Source organism: Nerophis ophidion, linkage group LG02 (genome assembly GCF_033978795.1).
Source record: "Nerophis ophidion isolate RoL-2023_Sa linkage group LG02, RoL_Noph_v1.0, whole genome shotgun sequence".
Taxonomy (NCBI): Eukaryota; Metazoa; Chordata; class Actinopteri; order Syngnathiformes; family Syngnathidae; genus Nerophis; species Nerophis ophidion.
In genome coordinates this window covers 72,950,062-72,958,427 of record NC_084612.1, presented here as the reverse complement: position 1 = coordinate 72,958,427, position 8,366 = coordinate 72,950,062, and the positions used below count along the sequence as shown (strand labels likewise).

The following is an 8,366-nucleotide window of genomic DNA, read 5'->3' as shown; positions in this document are numbered from 1 at the left end:
CGATAATAATAATACAAATTATTATTATCATTATTATTATTACCCTGTGATAATTATTATTATTATTATTATCATTAGTAGTAGTAGTAGTATTGATTCTAATAAAAATAATATGATTATTTGTATTATGATTATTATTAATAATTATAAGTTAATGATTTGCAAAAAAAAATGTTTTTCAGTTCGAACATTAAATATAAGTTGAAAAGGATTTGCAAATCATTGGATTCTGTTTTAATTAATAATAATAATATGTATTATTATTATTAACCCAGTGATTATTATTATTAAGTATTATTGTACTGGCCAGTATATTATCCATCCATCCATCCATCCATTGTCTACCGCTTGTCCCTATTGGGGTTGCGGGGGCTGCTGGAGCCTATAATATAATTATAATATTATTTTGATTATTAACAATAATTGATTGATTCTTTTATTAGTAGATTGCACAGTTCAGTAAATATTCCGTACAATTGACCACTAAATGGTAACACCCCAATAAGTTTTTCAACTTGTATAAGTCCATGTTAATTAGTTCATGGTAATAATAATAATATTTTTTTAATTAATAACCCAGTGATAAATAGTATTAATTATTAAGTATTATTGTACTAGCCAGTATATAAGAATATTTATTATTTTTATTAAGACTCCAGGAGGTCCCCCACTCTAATGGGAACTCAGTATGTTTACATGCACCAAAAAAAATAAGACTTTTTCGTGAAACTACTTTTTAAAAGCACGTAAATGTGCATATTTGTTTTACTTCAGATTACTATTACTGGATAATTATGATCAGACATTATTATAATTATATTATCCATCCCCTGTCTTTAAAAACTAGCGACGCCACGGTTTGGAACTTTAAAAAACTCGGTTCCTTAAACGCACCACAGTTGTGTGCTACAAAACGCGATGGTGAAACTTAAAACATTACTTTATTCGATGACTTTTATTATATTTAAGCCTTTTTTCCATCTCCTCATCCGGGTTCCCAAATGTTGGGGAGTGTTTGCTTAAAAAGGTGACGTCAGAACCAACTTTGCGTCTCTCGCCAGTAAATTGCTGATTAAGGTGTTCTTTAATAAAATGGCCTTTAGAGGGCGCACTTTCGTACATTTCTCGTACTTAATATAAAGTAGGCCAATGTGTTGCAGTCATCAAGCCAGCAGAGGGCGCTGTCTCACACGCTTTTTCCAGCAGGAATACGTGCTATTGTGGAACAAAACACAATTTAAAATGTTTTTTATTATCCATCCATCCATTTTCTACCGCTTACTCCCTTTCGGGGTCGCGGGGGGCGCTGGCGCCTATCTCAGCTACAATCGGGCGGAAGGCGGGGTACACCCTGGACAAGTCGCCACCTCATCGCAGGGCCAACACAGATAGACAGACTTATATATATTATCGTACTTAAAGGCTCAAAAGTGGGCATTTTAAGGGTTTCTGTGGACTGGTCCATGAAGTTTGTTCACCACTGTAAATAGCAAGAATCTACTGTATTGTTTGCTAAAAAGTTGCAAGAGGCAGTATTTAACTGCGATGATAGTGTTTGTTCAGAGTAAGAGACAATAGTATTGTGTTCATGTCAGCAAAAATGTGTTTTTCGATTTGTAAAAGCTGATTTCAAAGCTGCTTTTCCCCGTTATTTATTTCAATCCTACTCGACAGTGTTTTGTTGTCCGATAAATGCAGATTTGATGCTACCAGGAAGTATTAAAGTCACACTGAAAACTGTGAAAAAGATTGTATTAAAGTGATTCAAGTTGTATTACCACAGGAATTACATTGTAATGAGAAAATGTAATGAAAATTAGCCATTAATCAATTGTTTACTTATGTAGCCCTAAATCACGAGTGTCTCAAAGGGCTGCACAAGCCACAAAATTACCCTCTAAATCAGGAGTCATTTTTGAAACCAAGAGCTACTTCTTGGGTACTGATTAATGTGAAGGGCTACCAGTTTGATACACACTTAAATAAATTGCCAGAAATAGCCAATTTGCTCAATTTACCTTTAACTCTGTTATTATTGATAATTAATCAATCAATCAATGTTTATTTATATAGCCCTAAATCACAAATGTCTCAAAGGACTGCACAAACCATTACGACTACGACATCCTCGGAAGAACCCACAAAAGGGCAAGGAAAAACTCACACCCGGTGGGACGCCAGTGACAATGCTGACTATGAGAAACTTTGGAGAGGACCTCAGATGTGGGCAACCCCCCCCCCCTAGGTGATATTTATCTTTGTGGAAACCCTGAACATCTTAATGATTTCTCACAATAAATATATATAGAAACAGACAAATATTTTTATAAATATATTTCGACTCGTTAAAATTCAAAATTCAACCGAGAAAAAGCAGAGAAAAACTAGCTAATTCAAATCTTTTTGAAAAAATAAAAAAAAATAATTTATAGATTATCATTAGTAATTTTTCCTGATTAATTTTAGAATTTTGATGACATGTTTTAAAAAGGTTAAAATCCAATCTGCCCTTTGTTAGAATATATAACAAATTGTAGCAAGCTGTGGGGGTGCAGCAGGTGCCTATCTCAGCCACAATCGGGTGGAAGGCGGTGTACACCCTGGACAAGTCGCCACCTCATCGCAGGCTGTATTTCTAACAAAGACGAATAATTTTTTTGAATTTTAATCATAATAAGTGTGAAAAAATATTTACAAATATTCTTTGTCGCAAAAACAGAAGCTAAAATGAAGAATTAAATTAAAATTGATGTATTATTCTTTACAATAAAAACAATTAATTTACCTGAACATTGATTTAAATTGTCAGGAAAGAAGAGGAAGGAATTTAAAAGGTAAAAAGGTATATGTGTTTAAAAATCCCAAAATCATTTTTAAGGTTGTATTTTGTTTCTAAAATTGTCTTTCTGAAAGTTATAAGAAGCAAAGTAAAAAAAAAATGTATTTATTTAATTAAACAAGTGAAGACCGAGTCTTTAAAATATTTTCTTGGATTTTCAAATTCTATTTGAGTTTTGTCTCTCTTAGAATTAAAAATGTCGAGCAAAGCGAGACCAGCTTGCTAGAAAATAAATACAATTTTAAAAAATAAAGGCGGCTCACTGGTAAGTGCTGCTATTTGAGCTATTTTTAGAACAGGCCAGCGGGCACCGTGTTGGTGACCCCTGCTCTAAAAAAACAAAATACTAATCCATTCATCCGTTTTCTACCGCTTGTCCCTTTTGGGGTCGCGGGGGTAGCAGGTGGCTATCTCAGCTACAATCGGGCGGAAGGCGGGGTACACCCTGGACAAGTCGCTACCTCATCGCAGGCTGTATTTCTAACAAAGACAAATCGTTTTTTTGAATTTTAATCATAATAAGTGTGAAGAAATATTTACAAATATTCTTTGTCGCAAAAACAGAAGCTAAAATGAAGAATTAAATTAAAATTGATTTATTATTCTTTAAAATAAAAAAAATAATAATTTACTTGAACATTGATTTAAATTGTCAGGAAAGAAGAGGAAGGAATTTAAAAGGTAAAAAGGTATATGTGTTTAAAAATCCTAAAATTATTTTTAAGGTTGTATTTTTTCTCTAGAATTGTCTTTCTGAAAGTTATAAGAAGCAAAGTAAAAAAAAAATGTTTTATTTAATTAAACAAGTGAAGACCAAGTTTTTAAAATATTTTATTGGATTTTCCAATTCTATTTGTGTTTTGTCCCTCTTAGAATTAAAAATGTCGAGCAAAGCCAGACCAGCTTGCTAGTAAATAAATACAATCTAAAAAATAGAGGCGGCTCACTGGTAAGTGCTGCTATTTAAGCTATTTTTAGAACAGGCCAGCGGGCACTGTGTTGGTGACCCCTGCTCTAAAAAAACAAAATACTAATCCATTCATCCATTTTCTACCGCTTGTCCCTTTTGGGGTTGCGGGGGTAGCTGGAGCCTATCTCAGCTCCATTCGGGTGGAAGGCGGGGTACACCCTGGACAAGTCGCCACCTCATCGCAGAGCTAACAATCCATCCCACTAACATTTTGTGAAAATAATTGAATTATTGGGAAGATAAAATTAAACCAAAAATAGCTTATTTATTTATGAAAAAATGGAAACAACGTAGTAGCATTGTGAATAAGTATCTTTAAGTATGAAAGTTGTAAGGTTTGAAAAAATTGCAATTTATGAGAGTAAAAAAACATCTCAAAGAGGGGAAAAAAAATGGTTTTGAAACAAATTCCTGAAAATGAATCAATAAAGTAGTAAAATTATGAGACAGATTTTGTCAAATGTCACAAAAAGTTTTAACTCGTTTTCATGGGTAAAAGCAGGAATATTGCGAGAAATAATACAAACTGTAATGGGGAAAAATTGGGTAAGGTTGTGAAAAAGGGTGAAACTTTAGTCTCTTTTTGCAATTTAACCTCTTTGGTCTTTTCAGTGTGGCACCAAAACTGATAGACACTGCTGGAGTATTTTAGGTGGGGGGTCTATAAGTGCTGACTTATGAAAATGTATGTCTTTTGAAACAGAGAAAACATGTTTGTTAAGTGTGCTTGTGAAAATGTAAAAATGTGACCAGACTACACCCTCCTTTATAAAAGTGTTACAGCAAAACTGCACTGGTGCCAAACCAAGATTTGGACCGGTACTCCTTTGCTTCTCTGGTCCAAGTTCCACAGATAAGTAAAAGGTAAGCGATGAGGTGTTAGGACCCGCCCACTCACTTTGATGGCTGAGATTGACAGATCAAATGAATGAATGAATGACAGTAGTGCTGCCACACAGGTTTATGAAAAAGTTCAATAAATAGTGAAAATAATTAAATCATTCAAATAAATTAAATCTACTTTATACAATTGAATGACACTTTTAAATATTTAATTTTGCCCCATTTGGCCCTCCATACATTTAAAGGCCTACTGAAAGCCACTACTAGCGACCACGCAGTCTGATAGTTTATATCAAAAAAAGAGCTCAAAAAAAGTCTGCGGGCTATAGAGCGTTTTCCGTTCGGGCTCCAGTACTCTGGAATGCCCTCCCGGTAACAGTTCGAGATGCTACCTCAGTAGAAGCATTTAAGTCTCATCTTAAAACTCATCTGTATACTCTAGCCTTTAAATAGACCTCCTTTTTAGACCAGTTGATCTGCCGCTTCTTTTCTTTCTCCTATGTCCCCCCCTCCCTTGTGGAGGGGGTCCGGTCCGATGACCATGGATGAAGTACTGACTGTCCAGAGTCGAGACCCAGGATGGACCGCTCGTCGGGACCCAGGATGGACCGCTCGCCTGTATCGGTTGGGGACATCTCTACGCTGCTGATCCGCTTGAGATGGTTTCCTGTGGACGGGACTCTCACTGCTGTCTTGGAGCCACTATGGATTGAACTTTCACAGTATCATGTTAGACCCGCTCGACATCCATTGCTTTCGGTCCCCTAGAGGGGGGGGGTTGCCCACATCTGAGGTCCTCTCCAAGGTTTCTCATAGTCAGCATTGTCACTGGCGTCCCACTGAATGTGAATTCTCCCTGCCCACTGGGTGTGAGTTTTCCTTGCCCTTTTGTGGGTTCTTCCGAGGATGTTGTAGTCGTAATGATTTGTGCAGTCCTTTGAGACATTTGTGATTTGGGGCTATATAAATAAACATTGATTGATTGATTGATATATCAATGATGAAATATTAACATTGCAACACATGCCAATTGACTAAAGTGCAATTTTAAACTTCGCGCCGAAAAATCCTGCTGAAAACGTCTCGGTATGATGACGCCTGCGCGTAGAAGACATTTTGTGCCAGTCATCTGTTTTCAGCGCAAAATTCCACAGTATTCTGGACATCTGTGTTTGGTAAATCTTTTCCAATTTGTCCAATGAACAATGGAGACATCAAAGAAGAAAGCTGTAGGTGGGAAGCGGTGTATTGCGGCCGGATTTTAGTAACACAAACAGCCGGTGTTTCATTGCTTACATACCCGAAAGATGACAGTTAAGCTTTACTATGGAACAGGGATGTCAAGCAAACACGGTTGGATTGGACCACACACACAAAGTACAGTGTATTATGCAGCGATCATTTTTACCATTCTGTATTATGAAGGCGATTTGTCGTGTGCTACTCCAGCATCAATATCAGCAGCATCCTCCTGACCGTCACCGTCAGGTTCAAAAAGGTATGGCTCTATCCCTTGTTGCGGTTGGGCCTGTTGAGTGGTCCTGCCACCCCCACGGCTGCCACGGCACCTCTCACAGTATTTTCCCTATCTGAATTGCTCCCACTGCCCTCTAGTCTTTTTTTTTTTCTCTAGTCCTTCACTCTCACTTTCCTCATCCACAAATCTTTCATCCTCGCTCAAATTAATGGAGAAATAGTCTCTTTCTTGGTCCGAATCGCTCTCGCTGCTGGTGGCCATGATTGTAAACAATGTGAGGATGTGAGGAGCTCCACAACCCGTGAGGTCACGCGCACATCGTCCGCTACTTCCGGTACAGGCAAGGCTTTTTTATTAGCGAGCAAAAGTTGCAGACTTTATCGTCGATGTTCTCTACTAAATCCTTTCAGCAAAAATGTGGCAATATCGCGAAATGATCAAGTATGACACACATACTTGCCAACCTTGAGACCTCCGATTTCGGAAGGTGGGGGCGGAGGCGTGATTTGGGGGCGTATATTTACAGCCAATTCACCAACTCGAGTAATTCATATATTCATATATATATATATATACAGTTATATATGTATGAAATACTTAACTTTCTGTGACTTGTAGCTATATTTCTTTTATTATATATATATATATATAAATAAAAGAAATAGTTGAATTTCAGACGGCACCAATCAAATACACATAAACACAGTTGTTCTACTAACTGTACTGAGCTTGCTGGTTACTAAGAAAACAACAACAACAACACTTACCTTTCACTATTTGAGTAACGTCACTTCCGAGTTTCCAGAAGATGGCGCCAGTATGTGCTTTGCCCTGCCGTCTCTCGCTGTCAGCTCTGTTTGTTTTTGTGTTGTTTGCGTCTATTTTCGTCTCTGTCAGCTCACTGCTTGAGTGAGTATGACCGCCAAACACTGTTGGATCTTTGCCCCTTTCCCACTGATATGATCAACTCCGACGTTGGTTTTTCGACGTCCCTGTCAGCTTTTTCACCTGGCCGGATTCCTGCCTTCCTTTCCCGCCTCGTGGCTCCTCTGCCCCGCCACCTGCGGGCTGTGTGTCGGGCCCCACCTGGATTAGTTGCGCCCTTGGACGTGCAGGCCCCCGCCAGGTTCGGTCTTACGAACGCAAGATCTTTGACAAACAAAACATTTATCCTGAAGGATTTCTTCACTTCCCGCGGACTTGACTTCCTCTGTGTGACGGAAACATGGCTGAGAGTCGGTGAGTCCGCCCCTCTTAATGAACTTCTGCCTCCGGAGTGTTTCGACTTTAATTCTCTGCAGTCGTCCGGCCGAAAAGGAGGAGGATTAGCAGTCGTTTTTAAAAATGACTTTAAATGTTGTCAGATCCGCCGTCAGTCCTAATTTTCAAGCTTCAAACTGTGCATGTTTAAGCTGGGGGTGGGGGCGTGGCCTCCAGCTCCTGCTGAATTTCGGGAGAAAATTTCTTCCGGGAGAGGCGCTGAATTCTGGGAGTCTCCCGGAAAATCCCGAAGGGTTGGCAAGTATGATTACACATAGAAATAGACCTGCTATCCCTGTTTAAATTAAAAAACGCATTTCAGTAGACCTTTAAAGATGATCCGAAAACCAAAAGGACTCACCAATAGATGACATGTTGCGGATTTTTAGCATTCAGCGGGCGGGTCCTTTTCATTTCTGCTTCCCTACAAGAGTAAAAAGAAGCCAAGTGGTGTACAGCGAAAGGAGATCCAAAAAAAAAAAAAAAGTACTCACCACGGAAAATCTCTACGCACGGAGAAAACACAGCTTTAAATGTCATTGTGGAGAGGCGGAGCTGACGGTCCGACAAGATGGCGGCAAGGAGGCGGGGAATGCGAGCGAGCGGCGAGGCGAAGGCGTGCCAGGAGCGACGCCACAACTCCCGGTATATAGGGGCGGTATAGCTCGGTTGGTAGAGTGGCCGTGCCAGCAACTTGAGGGTTGCAGCTTCAATTCCCGCTTCCGCCATCCTAGTCACTGCCGTTGTGTCCTCGGGCAAGACACTTTACCCACCTGCTCCCAGTGCCACCCACACTGCTTTAAATGTAACTTAGATATTGGGTGTCACTATGTAAAGCGCTTTGAGTCACTAGAGAAAAGCGCTATATAAATATAATTCACTTCACAATTCACTTCGTAGTCGGCGTCGCCACGTCTGTATCTTCCTCGTTCTTCTACTTTGTCTCCTTGTTGTGTGCGCAGTTGTGCACTGCACTC

At 39.0% G+C, this 8,366-nt stretch overlaps 1 protein-coding gene across 3 annotated transcripts in view; it reads left to right on the top strand.

Moving 5' to 3' along the window:
- The window catches only part of b4galnt1b (beta-1,4-N-acetyl-galactosaminyl transferase 1b), a 35,910-nt gene extending 34,161 nt beyond the window's left edge, over positions 1–1,749 (top strand). For all 3 annotated transcript variants that reach the window (XM_061890267.1, XM_061890259.1, XM_061890274.1), the window contains one exon: positions 1–1,749. This exon is cut by the window's left edge and continues 1,116 nt beyond it. The gene's annotated coding sequence lies outside the window, so the exon portion shown is untranslated.
- The last annotated feature ends 6,617 nt before the right edge of the window (positions 1,750–8,366 follow it).